Below are 14,510 nucleotides of genomic sequence, written 5' to 3'. Positions count from 1 at the left end.
ATCACCATGTTACCATAAAGCACCAATGCTGCAGCAAGCAAAGGCTCTAGCAGCTCAGCCAGCTGCTTGTGGCTGGAAAGCCAGACAGGATGTTTGTGACTGTTGCCATGGGAACAAAGGGGCAGTCCATTCTGTACTGAGCACCGGATGTTAGCTCAGTGTGTGTGTGTGTCATATGACCCGTACTGGATGTACTTGGGAGGAGTTTCTTCTTGCTGTTGTTGAGTGCAGACATGATTCTCTGTACTGATGTAAGAGGCAGAAATAAATGATGTAAATAGTTTTCTGTCTGCTTCTTTCCCCTCCCTGGGGACACCAAGGGGAGAGAGGAAGAACGGTGTGTTCCTCTCATACATCTGAGAAGAATCGCCGGACCTCGCCTGCTTATCAGCAGAGGTTGGGAGACGCGGGGAGGTCGACAGGAATATCTGCCGGTGCCTACGCTGTGGCACATTCCTCTGACCCAGGCAGAATTCCAACAGTGGCAGCCTTCGGATGGTTGCGATTCATCGGACATCTGCATGAGAGGCTGGTGGATTGTCCTCCTCTGCTCCAAGGAGGAAGAAAAGCGTCTGAGAACAGCCAGAGGCTCCACAGACAGCTGGTGGAAAGAAGAGGTGTTTTCCAGAGCAACAAAGTTCAAGGTATGCTGCATTTCGGGCTAAAAGTGTGAACGCAGGAAGATTAATTCCCTGGTTCACGGAGCTGCGTTTCAAAGAAAACAAAAGCTCCGGAGGAAGAGGCCTGCAGCTTGAAGGCTGAAGCCTGCATTCCACAAATTTTTGTGGTAGATAAGATGTCCTATTGAAATGCATTGTTGCTAGGTAACGGTCCTGGAGAGTTACTGGCAAAGGGGCTGGACTCTGCGTGTAAGCCTGGGAAAGCGAAACAAAACCAGAGAATGTTTTGGCTACAAGGTTTACGAGCTCTTGGAAGGGACTTTCATAGCAGCCAGAGTTTAGCTGCTAGGTGCAAAAGAAAGTAAACAACTTGCAGTTTTGCCTGCGTGAGAAAGGAAAAAACAACTGTTGGATTTTACAGTTTGTTTGACAGTGTGAGCTGGAGGCTTGGCTTCAAAATGGATGCCAAGAAGGGGGAGACTTGCCTAACTCATCTCCCCTGACCAGACACAGTTATTCATCAGGGTCTGGATGGATAACTACCCCAGAAGGGGTGAGCCAAGATGATGCTGGCCAAGTTCCTAAGAGCTCAACGAAAGCTGAGGATAGCTTTGACCCCAGAGGGGAGAGTGCAGGAACTGTGGCTGTTGGAACTGTTGGTGTTCCTGAACAAGAAGCAATGGATGTTGCTGACAGGGGGAGGGAAGAACAGAGTTCAAATCTCCCCACTGCTGATGCTACTAGGGAGCATGGAGTAGCATTGAGTGCTGTCCGATGCTACAATTGTGGACAGACTGGGCATCTACAGAGAAACTGTAAGAAGCCGCGCCAGTCAAGAGGAGCAAAGAGCAGCTCTACGAAGCCTGAGGCGTCAGGCAAAAGCCGTTCCAAGTGCCAGGTGAAACCTGCAAAGGCTATGATGGCGAAAGGAACCACGCCAGATGTTGGGAACGCATTCATAATCGACACGGGCGCCACGGTTCACATGTGCCCGCACAGACAACTATTTTCGACGTTGAGGAAGCAAAGCTTCACTGTGAAACAGGCCAACGGTCAGGAGTTGGAAGCGACTGGAATTGGGACTGTGTATCTTAAGAGTCTGAACTTGACTATAAGCAATGTTTTCCTGGTTCCAGAACTGAGATTTAATCTGCTGAGCGTGTCGCAGATTGCAAAGAAAGGACTGAAACTGTCCTATGATGCTAAAAGCTGCAAGATCTACAAAGATGGAGAACTGTTTCTTACTGCCAAAGAGAAAGATGGACTGTATTTGTTGACTTTTGATCAAAGTGATTACATGGAATGTAATTCTTCTGAGTCTAACGAAATCTCTCTTGCAGGTGTGACCAGTGTGAGCACCAAGACCAAGAAGGTCGACAGAGCATTTCAGCGGGTGTATGCTGATGTGATTGGTCCTCTAGAACCATCTAGAGGCGGTGCACGATTTTACCTTTTGTGTGTGGATTGTTTCACAAATTATTCTTGGGTTTATATGATGGAGAAACCGCAAGAAACTTTAGAAAAGTTTCAGGAGTTTTGTGACAAGGTTAAAAGTATGCATGATGCTAACATTGATTGTCTTTTCACAGATGAGAAGCAAATTTTTCTGTTACAGAAGTTTCAGAAGTTCCTGGATGGAAAAGGGATAGACCACAAAGTGGCAGTTTCGCAAGAAGCGTGGAACAGGGGGGTCTGTGTAAAAGTGAACAAAGAATTGCAAAAGGGAATGAATGCGCAATTGCTGAGTTCACATTTGCCACATGAATATTGGGCCGAATCGCTAGCGTCCTATCTTCATGTGTGGTTGAGAAAGGTCTCAACAGAGTTGGGATGTTCTCCTTTTGAGAAGCTGTTCAATAGAAAACCTTCTGTTGCCTACTTTAAGGTTTTCGGGTCTCATGTGAGAACAGAAGCTCCAGGTGGAGTAAAGAATGCCAGAGGCATTTTTGTGGGTTATGAAAAGGGTCTCTACAGAGTAATTTTGTCTGAATCTGGTCAGGTGATTCTCACAAAGTTCCTAGAGAGTGCTCCAAAGCAAGAGCGGGTAGTACAGACATTTCCCACAGGTAACGATTCTGATGATGATGATGATGAGTTTGATCTTATTGAGTTCAGTAGTACTGATGATGACAGCGATAGCTCAGACAGCTCAGTTGTCACAGTCATTGAGAGAAAATCTCACATAATGACTAGACCCTCAGAAGAGGAGGATGAACCATTGATTAAGCTTAGTACTGGTTCTCCAGAGAGTTCAGAGGCTGAACCAGAAAGCAGAGAGGATCAGAACCTCATACGCAGGTCTGAGAGAGCAACGAAGGGTGTACCACCCAAGAAGTATTCAAAGGAGTTTGCTAACCTTGCATATGTTGCTATTGTAAACGACCAAGGACAGATTGAAGCTGTGTCTGAGTCAGAGACAAAGGCACAACAGAGAGGTGTTAACCGAGGTAATGCGAAGTCACACAACCAGAGAGGTACATTGGTTAAACCAGTGGCGGGTAGTTCCAAGGGTGGAACTGAAACAACAGGGGAATGTTATAAATATAACAACTGTTTGTTTTCTTCTCTGGATGACGCTTTGCTCGCGGCACACATTGATACTTTAGGGGGAGTATGTTACCATAAAGCACCAATGCTGCAGCAAGCAAAGGCTCTAGCAGCTCAGCCAGCTGCTTGTGGCTGGAAAGCCAGACAGGATGTTTGTGACTGTTGCCATGGGAACAAAGGGGCAGTCCATTCTGTACTGAGCACCGGATGTTAGCTCAGTGTGTGTGTGTGTCATATGACCCGTACTGGATGTACTTGGGAGGAGTTTCTTCTTGCTGTTGTTGAGTGCAGACATGATTCTCTGTACTGATGTAAGAGGCAGAAATAAATGATGTAAATAGTTTTCTGTCTGCTTCTTTCCCCTCCCTGGGGACACCAAGGGGAGAGAGGAAGAACGGTGTGTTCCTCTCATACATCTGAGAAGAATCGCCGGACCTCGCCTGCTTATCAGCAGAGGTTGGGAGACGCGGGGAGGTCGACAGGAATATCTGCCGGTGCCTACGCTGTGGCACATTCCTCTGACCCAGGCAGAATTCCAACACACCTCAGGAGCCAAAGCAGACTCAGCTGATGCCTGCTCCTGAGGATCCAGCACAGGTGAGGACCCTTCAGGCTCAGGCCCCAGCCCCAGCTCAGCTAGTTCTGGAGGCAGGGAATGCTGTGCAGGCTGGGATTCCTCAGGTTCAGCCTCTGAGTCCAAATCCCAGGCCATCACAGACAGACTCATTCCGTGTATGGTTTACCCTCGAATCTGCCCTGCAATAAGGCAGATGGCAGCACGTTGAATCTAGCGAGTGTAGGTGTCATTTTCAGAATTCCTGAGGATCAGAAATGCCAGATTTAGCAGAGAGAACATTTGAGACATGGGCTGTTACTGGTGAGCATTGTCCGAACAAGGGGAAATTAAAAAATGCCAAAGGGATCACATATTCAGCTTTTAGCCAAGTAGGGCAGGTGTGTAATATTTGTACAATAGGAACCTCCAGGTTCAGTCTATCAAGGTCTGCTTCCTTTGCTGAATGAGAAAAATCCTCTACGTGTTCCCAGCTGATGCGTATCACTTTCTTCCAATTTGTGAAGCTGTTATAGGGAACGATCCCATCAAGGACCAGAGCATGTAGCTCCACCAAACGACCAGCGTTAGCTCATTTGACACAAGCAAACATTTCTGAGCTGCTGCTGGGAGAGTCGTACTTGGGTATTTGGTGGAGAGAGGCACACCCCAGGTAGCTGCTCTGCTGCCAAAACTTACTCCGATAAACACAAGACGTAACCGGCTGTATTTTTGAATAAATAAGGTATACTATTCATTGTATCAAATTGTAGATTTCAACGGAAGTCTCATAAAGTTCAACGAAAAAAGCAGAAAAACCAGTGGATCAGTTCATTCTATATCTCGTTCATGCATAAGGTCCATACACGTATAAGTGTCTATTCCATCTGACTGTTCATGTTGTTGTTTAGTCATTTAGTTGTGTCCGACTCTTCGTGACCCCCTGGACCAGAGCACGCCAGGCACTCCTGTCTTCCACTGCCTCCCGCACTTTGGTCAAATTCATGCTGGTAGCTTCGAGAACACTGTCCAACCATCTCATCCTCTGTCGTCCCCTTCTCCTTGTGCTCTCCATCTTTCCCAACATCAGCATCTTTTCCAGGGAGTCTTCTCTTCTCATGAGATGGCCAAAGTCTTGGAGCCTCAGCTTCAGGATCTGTCCTTCCAGTGAGCACTCCGGGCTGATTTCCTTAAGAATGGATAGGTTTGATCTTCTTGCAGTCCATGGGACTCTCAAGAGTCTCCTCCAGCACCCTAATTCAAAAGCATCAATTCAAAAGCATCATCCCATGGACTGTCTGTTCATAGAGTCCAATAATCCACATGAAGGGATGTTACAGTTCCACAGAATCCTTTCATGGAGTCTAAGACAAGGATTTCCGGAATATTAGCCTTGTTTCGCCATCCTAGGCTTCATCAGTAGTACAGGCTCTAAGTAATGCAAATAAATACACTATAGTAATCTCACACATTTTCCAGCAAAAAATAATATTAAAAAAACTTTAAACTACATACCATATGTAATGTTACAGGATAGTTGATTTTATAGCATAGTGGTGGTTGCAATAAGCAACACCTTTTACAAAGCAGGATTATGTGGACAAGCACAATATTGGTTTGAGTAACAGGTGTTGGCAATCCACAGATGCAAAATTTCTTTCTTAAAGTGACCCGTATGGCACAACAGAAGTAAAGCAAACTTAACCCATGCTCAGATATTATACATGCAAACTCATACATAAATGTAATCAATTTTCAGATCTAAAATAATAGCAGCCCATAGACACATGGACCTTATACATGAACGGGATATAGAATGAACTGAACCACTGGTTCTTCTGCATAGCTGTCAACCTTCCCCCTTATTCCGAATAGGATTCCTCACAAGAAAAGGACAAAGTTGACAGCTATGTATCTTCTGCTTTTTTTGTTGAACTTTATGGACAATTAATGAATGTTGATGCAAAGATTTTGAATGCAATATTGGTGGCAGATTTACAAAAGGTTTATGTAAATTCCAGGACTGTTCCTGGAAAATAGGGACGCTTGGAGGGTATGTTGATGTTTGCTCTGATTCAGCAGCAAACAGCGGGTTTTTCTGGGGAAAGGGGCAGGATCAAAGCAACACCTCTCAGACCTTTGCCTAGAAGTCATGGATCAGATGGAAGTGGGGATGAACCCTCAGTCTTTGACAGACAAGAAACAGGAAGGGGGCCTTTCCCATCAGGCATCTGCTGGTCCCTGGGAGAACAGGATGCTGGAACAGATGGGCCATTGGCCGGATCCAGCAGGCTCTTCTTAAGATCACCATCTTTGAAGCTGGGTGGGACCCCACACCCTTTCCATTTCGTCTAAATGGCACGTGTGCTGGTCCCGATGGTTAACCATGCGGCGAGGTCCAAGTCCAGTCCGAGGTTGAGGGTGCGGTATGGAGGCTGTCCGTCAAAGCTGTAGCTGGGTCCAAGGCAGGGAGTTGGGTGAGCTCCAGCAGAAAAGCAGGACAGGGTCTGGCAGGAACTGACAACCAACGAAGTTGCTCCCACAACTTGGGACTGGGGCTGGCCGGCTTTTATCTCCTCCAAGGCATAGGGCGGCCCCGATCCTCTGGTGACTCGCCTCTCCTGGCTTGGAGGTGGCGCTCCTCCTGTGGGAACTTAGTTCCCTCCGCCTCTCTGCCCTGAGCCTCTGCAGCTCAGGAGAGGCTGAAGGGCTACCGGACCCAGAGGCTTCCCCTGGCGGGGCTGAGAGTGGAGCACCTGCTGGCAATGGGTCCTCCATCACCTCAGGAGCCAGAGCAGACTCAGCTGGTGCCTGCACCTGAGGATCCAGCACAGGTGAGGACCCTTCAGGCTCATGCCCCAGCCCCGGCTCAGCCGGTCCTGGAGGCGGGGACTCCTGTGCAGGCTGGGATCCCTCAGGTTCAGCATCCGAGTCCAAATCCCAGGCCATCACACCACATCTCTTAATATAGTAGCCCTTAAGAGCTTTAATACTGCCACATTTTGGAGCTGGAATGAAGATTGAAACCGCCCTTAATGCAGCGTTTAAAACGAAAGGTTTTTTTTGTTAATTGAATTAATTATGTGCCATGTGTGAAGAAGGGCTTTCTTTCATCTGTCCTCAATCTGCTGCCAATCAGTTTAATTGGGTGAGATTGTGCTTTGGTACTATGAAGAAAGGGAGAGGGGGGGGGATAAACCCCTCTCTCTGTCTGCACCACGCATACCTTTTACAAACTGTGATATCTGAAGTCTGGCAAGAGCTCTCCCCCCCCCCCCAATGCACTACAAATCCACAAGGGAGCTGACAGAGGCTGCAGCAGCAGGTAGCTGGATCACCGACCTCCTGCTGTGAGGAGCTCTCCGCTAAGATGCTGAATGTTGCCGTGTTAGAAGTGTTTTCCTACACAATTACCTCCATGCAGGTACATCATCCTTCGTGGAGCGGTGCTGAAGCTCGCCAGATTCTTTCCTCTCGGGGGATAGTCTAAGCTGGACAAACAAAACATCGCAAACAGCTCCTGTTAAGAGCCTGCTGGATCAGGCCAATGCCTGTTCTCATAGGGGCCAACTAGATACCTGTGGGAAAGGTGCAGGCAGGATCCAAGGACAAGACCCCTCTCTCCTCCTCTGGCTTCCAGAAACATTGCTGTGGAGGCCGAGCCGAACCACCCTGGCTAGTCGCCATCAACAGCCCTCTCCTCCTCCATGAACTTGTCTAAACCTCATTTAAAGCCATCCAGGGTGGTGGCCATCATTGCCTCCTGCGTGGGGTGTGATCCATGAGAGGCAGTAAAGTACAACATTCCTTCTTTTCCTAGAGTGGACATGCAAGGGGATGTTTGGTCCAGCCAGTCAAAACTTCCTGTTCCTCCTGGCTGGAGCATCCTTCCTTTTGCATGTGATACAAGGTGGGCGTGACCTAACCTGTCCAGGTAACAAAAGGACGAGTCACACAGCACACTGTGATGGCCTGGGATTCGGACTCAGAGGCTGAACCTGAGGGATCCCAGCCTGCACAGGAGTCCCCGCCTCCAGGACCGGCTGAGCCGGGGCTGGGGCATGAGCCTGAAGGGTCCTCACCTGTGCTGGATCCTCAGGTGCAGACACCAGATGTATCCACTCTGGCTCCGGAGGTGGTTGAGGACCCATTGCCTGCAGGTGCTCCTCTCCCAGCCCTGTCAGGGGAAGGTGAAGTTGCCTCTGGGTCCAGTAACCCTCCAGCCTCTCCTTAGCTGCAGAGGCTCAGGGCAGAAAGGCGGAGGGAACTAAGTTCTCTCAGGAGAAGTGCTCGCCTTAAGGCCAGGGGAGGTGAGTCGGGACCGTCCCAGGCCTCAGAGGAGATAAAGGCCAGTCAGCCCAGTCCCTGGTTGCGGGAGCAACATCACTGGAAACCTGTTCCTGCCAGCACCCTGACCTGCTCTTCTGGAGTTCCTGACCACACCCGGCTCCTTGCCTTGAACCCCGCTTCGCCCTTGATGGACAGCCTCCAGACCCTAGACCTAGAACTGGACTCAGACCATGCACGGTAACCCCCCAGGACCAGCACACACACCTCTCTCTTATTTTGACTTCCTTCTTTGTTTGACCAGCTTTTAGCTAGGACTGCTCTGCTAGCAGAAGCACTGGGATTATTCCCCATATGGGGTAGATCCACATGTACATAGAATCATAGAATCATAGAATCATAGAATCATAGAATCATAGAATCATAGAATCACATATTTGTGACTAAGCCTGCCTTCAGGAATTCAACTGTGAACTGATGTGAGTAAACTTCTTTTATTGACTTTGAATATGACGGTGGTGTCTGTAGTCTTTTAAGAGGGATTCAAGGGAAGTTACCAGGAATGTACAATTTAATCTGAGACAGATTGAATTGTATAATAGTGAGAGGCTCACACGAGCCTGCAACCAGCTATCTGCTGTGCATATAAAAAGGGGGAATGTAACTCTGCTACATAAAGGAACTTGCTACCGCACGATAGGAAGGATATTAATAAACAATAGATCCTCTCCTGCCACCCTGAACATTCATTCACATCCTGCAGGAGTCAGTTCCATAGTCCTTTCACTGCATGAAACTGCACTGCCTTTCTACAATTTTTCCTGAATCTCCCAACATTCAGCTTCATAGGATGTCCAGAAGTTCTAATGCTATGAGAGAGGAAGACTTTCTCTACCCACTCCTTCCATGCCACGCATAATTCTAGATTATGCACAACCCTGTTTTTCAAACTTCTATTATTTCTAATGTCGGTTTCACACCCACCCAACCTCCCTGTCTCCCCTTGCCATCAGAGTGTGCTCAAACCCATCTACAGTCATACCTCTTGTTACGTTTGGTTCAGGTTATGTCTTTTCAGGTTGTGTCCTGTAGCGACCCAGAAGTACCGGAAATGGTTACTTCTGCGTTTTGCCACTCGCGCATGTGCATACACTCAAAATGACATCATGCTCATGAACAGAAGCGGCGAAAAGCGACAAGTGTACGTGCAGACGCGGGTTGTGTTCTGCTCATGTTGCGAACGCAACTCCGGAACGGATCTGGTTTGCAACCAGAGGTATCACTGAACTCTCTGGCATCCTCCTCTCACGAGGGATGGGCACGGCCTTCCCATGCTAATAATATCTCTCCTGTGTTTGATGCAGAGTATCTGTTAGCCGGGGGCGATGGTGGAGTGCCCAGCATTTCCCTGGGAATTCTGAGGAGGCCCGGAGAGAGACGTTCCAGAAGAGTTTCCCTCCATGCAGGCGTATCAGCTCAGCTAGGTTACGCGATATTAAATTGCTCCCGCAGCTCATTTCCATAGCACACAAGAGAGAACTTTGCCAAGCAAGTGCGCTGTGCATTCATCTATCTGTATAACTTAACAAGGGCTGGCTCCCTTGCTCTCCCCCCTCCCCTGCTGATAATGCAGAAGATCGTCATTACTCTTTTTAATGTCAGCCTTCGCTGAATTATCTGTGTGCGCCTTTCGCTTGCAAAATAACCTGAAGAAAGTATGGGAGGAACAAGGTTGCATTTTTTTGAGTGCCGCTGGTATTGGCAGAGCAGAAGAGCAAGCTCATGTGTTCAGACCGCAGGCCATCCATCAACTAACATGCTGAGGCATCTTACCTGACTCCCGGATTTTCCGCTGCTCAATTAAAAGAGCCCCCAACCTCTGGGAGTCCAAGTCCTGGTTTTCAGAGAATCAAAGAATTGTAGAGTTCCAATCAAAGAATTGTAGAGTTCTAAGGATCACCTAGTCTAATCCCCTGCAGTTCAGTAATCACAGCTAAAGCACCCCTCGCAGATGGCCATCCAATCTCTGTTGGAAAACCTCCAAAGAAGAAAACTCCAATACCTTTGCAGGCCACGCCTTCCACTGTTGAACAGCTCTTGCCATTAATAAGTTCTTCCTAGTACATGGGACTTCCCCCTAGTCCCTAACTTGGTTCTATTATTTGTCAATGTATCACATGTCCATTCTTAACTTTGAAGTTACCTATTGTCCATTCATAACAAAATTACAAGTAATCCTAAAGGTAAAGGTAAAGGGACCCCTGACCATTAGGTCCAGTCATGATCGATTCTGGGGTTGCGGCGCTCATCTCGCTTTATCGGCCGAGGGAGCCAGCGTACAGCTTCCGGGTCATGTGGCCAGCATGACTAAGCCGCTTCTGGCCAACCAGAGCAGCGCATGGAAACACTGTTTACCTATTTATCTACTTGCACTTTGACGTGCTTTCCAACTGCTAGGTTGGCAGGAGCTGGGACCGAGCAACGGGAGCTCACCCCGTCATGGGATTCGAACTGCCGACCTTCTGATCGGCAAGTCCTAGGTTCTGTGCTTTAACCCACAGCGCCACCCGTGCTAATCCTAAAATCCTGCTAATGTATTAATCTGTGTGCAGTGCTTCTGTATATATGCAATAAACATCATCCATTCTTCCTTAAATTCATTGTCATCTCTTCCTCTTTGTTTCATTGTCATTTTTTGCCTTTTCAGCATATTCCATTAGTTTGACTTGCCAATCTTCTTTAGCTGGGACTCCTTCTTGCTTCCAATGTTGTGCTAACAGTGTCCGTTCGGCCGTGGTTGCATACATAAATAAATTCTTTTGTGATCTTGGTAAGTCCTCTCCTGTAATACCCAGCAGGGAAGCTTCTGGGTTGTTGTTTTTTAACAAAGTTTATTTTAATTTAAACAAATCTTTGGTTCAACTGCATTTGGATGACCCTCTCTTATTCTGGCTGCCTGATCTCAAAAAGGATACCGTAGAGTTGGAGATTGTTTGAAAAACGGCAACCCAGAGTCTCAAGGGGGTGAAGTGACGTCCCTATGAGGAAACTTTGCAGCGTCAGGAATTTTTTAGGCTGAAGAAAAGGCGGGTGTGCATTGACCTTCCTGCAATCTATTTGGGGTCTTGCTTTGCTTGACATTGGCCCACCCACCGCTTTGCCCCAGTCTTCTCTCACTGCTCCACAAATGAGGCAGGCAGGCAGCCTGTCGGCAGTGTGGGATGGAAATCAGGGCACTGTGGTAAAGTTTGCTGACAGCTCTTTCTTTCAGCCTCTACAGGAATAGAGCTGCAATTTAGATTTCTTTATATATATATAAAGAGGATGCACGACGTCAGAGGCTGCAGGGACTGTATCTCCACAGGGCCGCTGCCTATTGTGTGCGGGAGTCTGAGATGAATATTAAGCGATTGGGGTTTATGGCGGTGAAAGGCTATATTCCAAAAATAAAATGTTACAGTACCGCACCGTGGAAAATGTAATTATCTCACAGTCCTCCTGGATCCACCGCCTTTTTTAATCAACGGTGACATCCTGATAAAACCTAATTGTTATTCTCCTGCAATCCTGTGATAAACATCCAGGAAGACATCTTCCCGGGACTGAAGGGGGCTGCAGGGGAGCCGTGAGTCCCCTCGCTCAGTCAGGGCGGGCCATTTGGGCAAGAGGTATCTGTCAACGTTCCCTCCTTTGTCCTCCCCATGGCCACCACTCCAATGGCATCCTTTAGCCTTCCTTATAATACTGCTGTTTTGAAATGTTATTTATTTACTTACTTGTCGACATTGTATAGTGCCCTTCACCTGAAGATCAGAGGGCGGTTCACAACATTAAAAAAGAAAATGAGAAAAGAAAATGCATAATAAAACAAAAGCATGTCAGGAGTGCGTGCAGGAGCCGGGCCCTGTGACCAGTAGGGCTTCGCAGGACTGGGGCCTTCCTAAGTTTGTTCTGGAGAGGCAAGGCACGGCCGCACAGGTGAGGCCACTTGGTATGTCACAGCACCTGGTGGCAAGAGCTGGGAAGGGCTATAAGGTCAGCATTTCCCTTTGGTTCTTTGCCACAGCAACAGGTTTCCTGCCTTGCTGCATTTGGCTTCTTGCTTCCTGATCCTCGGACCTCAGCTTTGTGACTCTTTGCTTCTCGATCCTCGGACCCTGGGCTTCGTGACTCCCTGCTTCCTGACCCTCGGACCCTTGACTTCATGACTCCCTGCTTCTCAACCCTTGGACCCCTGGCTTCTCGTTCCTGCTCCCACCCCACCATCTTGCTCCTGGTCCCGACGTCCTCAGCCAGGACTTTGATTGCCCGTAGACCCGACCGTGACAAAGCAAGTGCAAAAAAATACTTTACTGATGTTTAAATATCTGGAGGGCTGTCCCATGGAAGGTAGAGCAAGCTCATGCTCTTGACCTTTTCGGTTGCCCTTTTCCAGCTCTACAATATTGTAAGGCACCCAGAACAGCAGAGAGCCCTCTGACATGGGAAGGAAAGCTGCAAAATTTATTTTGTGCTGGATCTGAACTTGGATTCCCTTAGCATACACCTATATCCTTCTCCCCCCTTTCTTGTTTTTAAGGTAGTGTTTTGCACATGGTAGACATTGGGTGGGGTGGGGCTAGTGTCCTCAAGGCCTCTCCTTATTTTGCAAGACTCGAAAGATAATATTGAACGCTTTCCCTGTCAATAGAACAGAGGGATCGATAAACATTGTCTGGAAAACTTGTCACCCGATGGAGCCTCTGTTCTTTCCAGCATCTGTCACTGAAGAGCAGAGAATGTCAAACTTTCACCTGCCTTCCTCTGGCAGTTGTCTGGCAAGTCCACCAGAGGGAACAACTGCCTTCTCCACAAGGACTGTGTCCAATTCTCAGGCAAGATCATTCTGGGAAGAAGATGGGCAGCCACGTGGATCTCTGCGTACTTGCCAGGAGCCCAGACCTCATGGCTGGACCCCCATTGATCGGGAGACTGGGTCCCAAGGCAGTTGTAAAAATAGAAGAGGAGCCCTGCTGGGTCAGCCTAAGCCAGTGTCCTCTTCTCCAACCCAGAGCATCCAGGAGGGCCAGGAATAAAATGCCCTTCTCTGCTTTGCAGCTAATAGAAGTTCACAGTCAGAGAGGTCTGTTAAAATTAAAGGTTTCGTTTCTCACGGATCCATAGTTCCTGTGAATAGACCTCTCCTTCTCCTCCACCTTTGTCATGAAGTTGTTTCATCACCATTTAAAGCAAGCTAATGGTCATCTCCACATTTTGTGTTAGTGGATCCAGTAAGTTCACTATGTACAGTGGTACCTCAGTTAAGTACTTATTTCGTTCTGGAGGTCCGTTCTTAACCTGAAACTGTTCTTAACCTGAAGCACCACTGTGGTGATCACACCCAGGGCCCCTGGACGTTTTACAGTCTAGTGACCCTGTGCCGCCACTGCAATTGCTTTTTCCGCTGCCACCACCCCGTATCTCACGGGGACACATGGAGTCCAGTCAGTTGTTAACATAAACAAATAATCAAGTTTATTTTAAAATGCAGGAACAAGCTTATGGTTTCAGTTAATTTTTCTCTTGTCAATTTCTTATTCTTAGTTTCTAACAACTCCAAACTGATTATTCCAACTATCTATCTGACTCCACCTAACAATTCCTCTCACTCTCTCGCAATACAACTCTACCAACCCACACCTAAACCTCCCTCTTCCTTCTTCAATTCCCAAACCCCAACTCCCAAACCTCAACTGACTTTCAAAACCTCCCACTCTAACTTTTATTCCCCCCTTGCATTCTCACTGGCCAATCACATCACACCTATTTTAACCCTTTCCTTATGACCCATCCTAGGAGGCAAACGCCACAACCACTTTAACTAATGGGGTCTCCTGCTGCTGCCGTGCTGCCGGAGCACGATTTCTGTTCTCATCCTGAAGCAAAGTTCTTAACCCGAGGTAATATTTCTGGGTTAGCGGCGTCTGTAACCTGAAGAGTATGTAACCCGAGGTACCACTGTATTGTGAAAAGAAAACAACCCTTTAATAGAATCATAGAATTGGAGAGTTCAGAGGGACTCAATGGTCATGTAGCCCAAATCCCTGCAATGCAAGAATCTGAAGAAGAAGAAGAAAAAGAAGAAGAGGACGACGACAATTGGTTAAAATGTGGCACTTACTGTAACAACTTCATGGTGAGTACCGGCACCTTATCTTCTAGGAGAAAACTAATAATAATAATAATAATAATAATAATAATAATAATTGTATCCCACCCAAGTGACTGGGTTGCCCCAGGCACTCAGAGCAGCTCCCAACAGATATAAAAACATAATAAAATGTTGAATCTTAAAAAGCTTCCCTATACAGAGCTACCTTCAGATGTCTTCTAAAGGTTGTATAATTACTCATCTCCTTGACATCTGATGGAAGGGCGTTCCGCAGGGCGGGTGCCACAACCGAGAAGGCCCTCTGCCAGGTTCCCTATAACCTCACAGTGAGGGAACCAGCAGAAGACCCTTG

General features: G+C 47.6%; 1 long non-coding RNA gene across 1 annotated transcript in view; it reads left to right on the top strand.

Moving 5' to 3' along the window:
* The window catches only part of LOC308470365, a 127,070-nt gene extending 123,561 nt beyond the window's left edge, over positions 1-3,509 (top strand). The window contains exon 2 of the long non-coding RNA XR_013982393.1: positions 3,013-3,509. This is a non-coding gene — a long non-coding RNA (uncharacterized lncRNA). The remainder of the gene's footprint in view (positions 1-3,012) is intronic.
* Positions 3,510-14,510: the final 11,001 nt, after the last annotated feature.

The sequence above is a fragment of the Podarcis pityusensis genome, assembly GCF_964106645.2.
Source record: "Podarcis pityusensis genome assembly, chromosome: 1".
Taxonomy (NCBI): domain Eukaryota; kingdom Metazoa; phylum Chordata; class Lepidosauria; order Squamata; family Lacertidae; genus Podarcis; species Podarcis pityusensis.
This window is presented reverse-complemented; position numbering and strand designations above follow the sequence as displayed.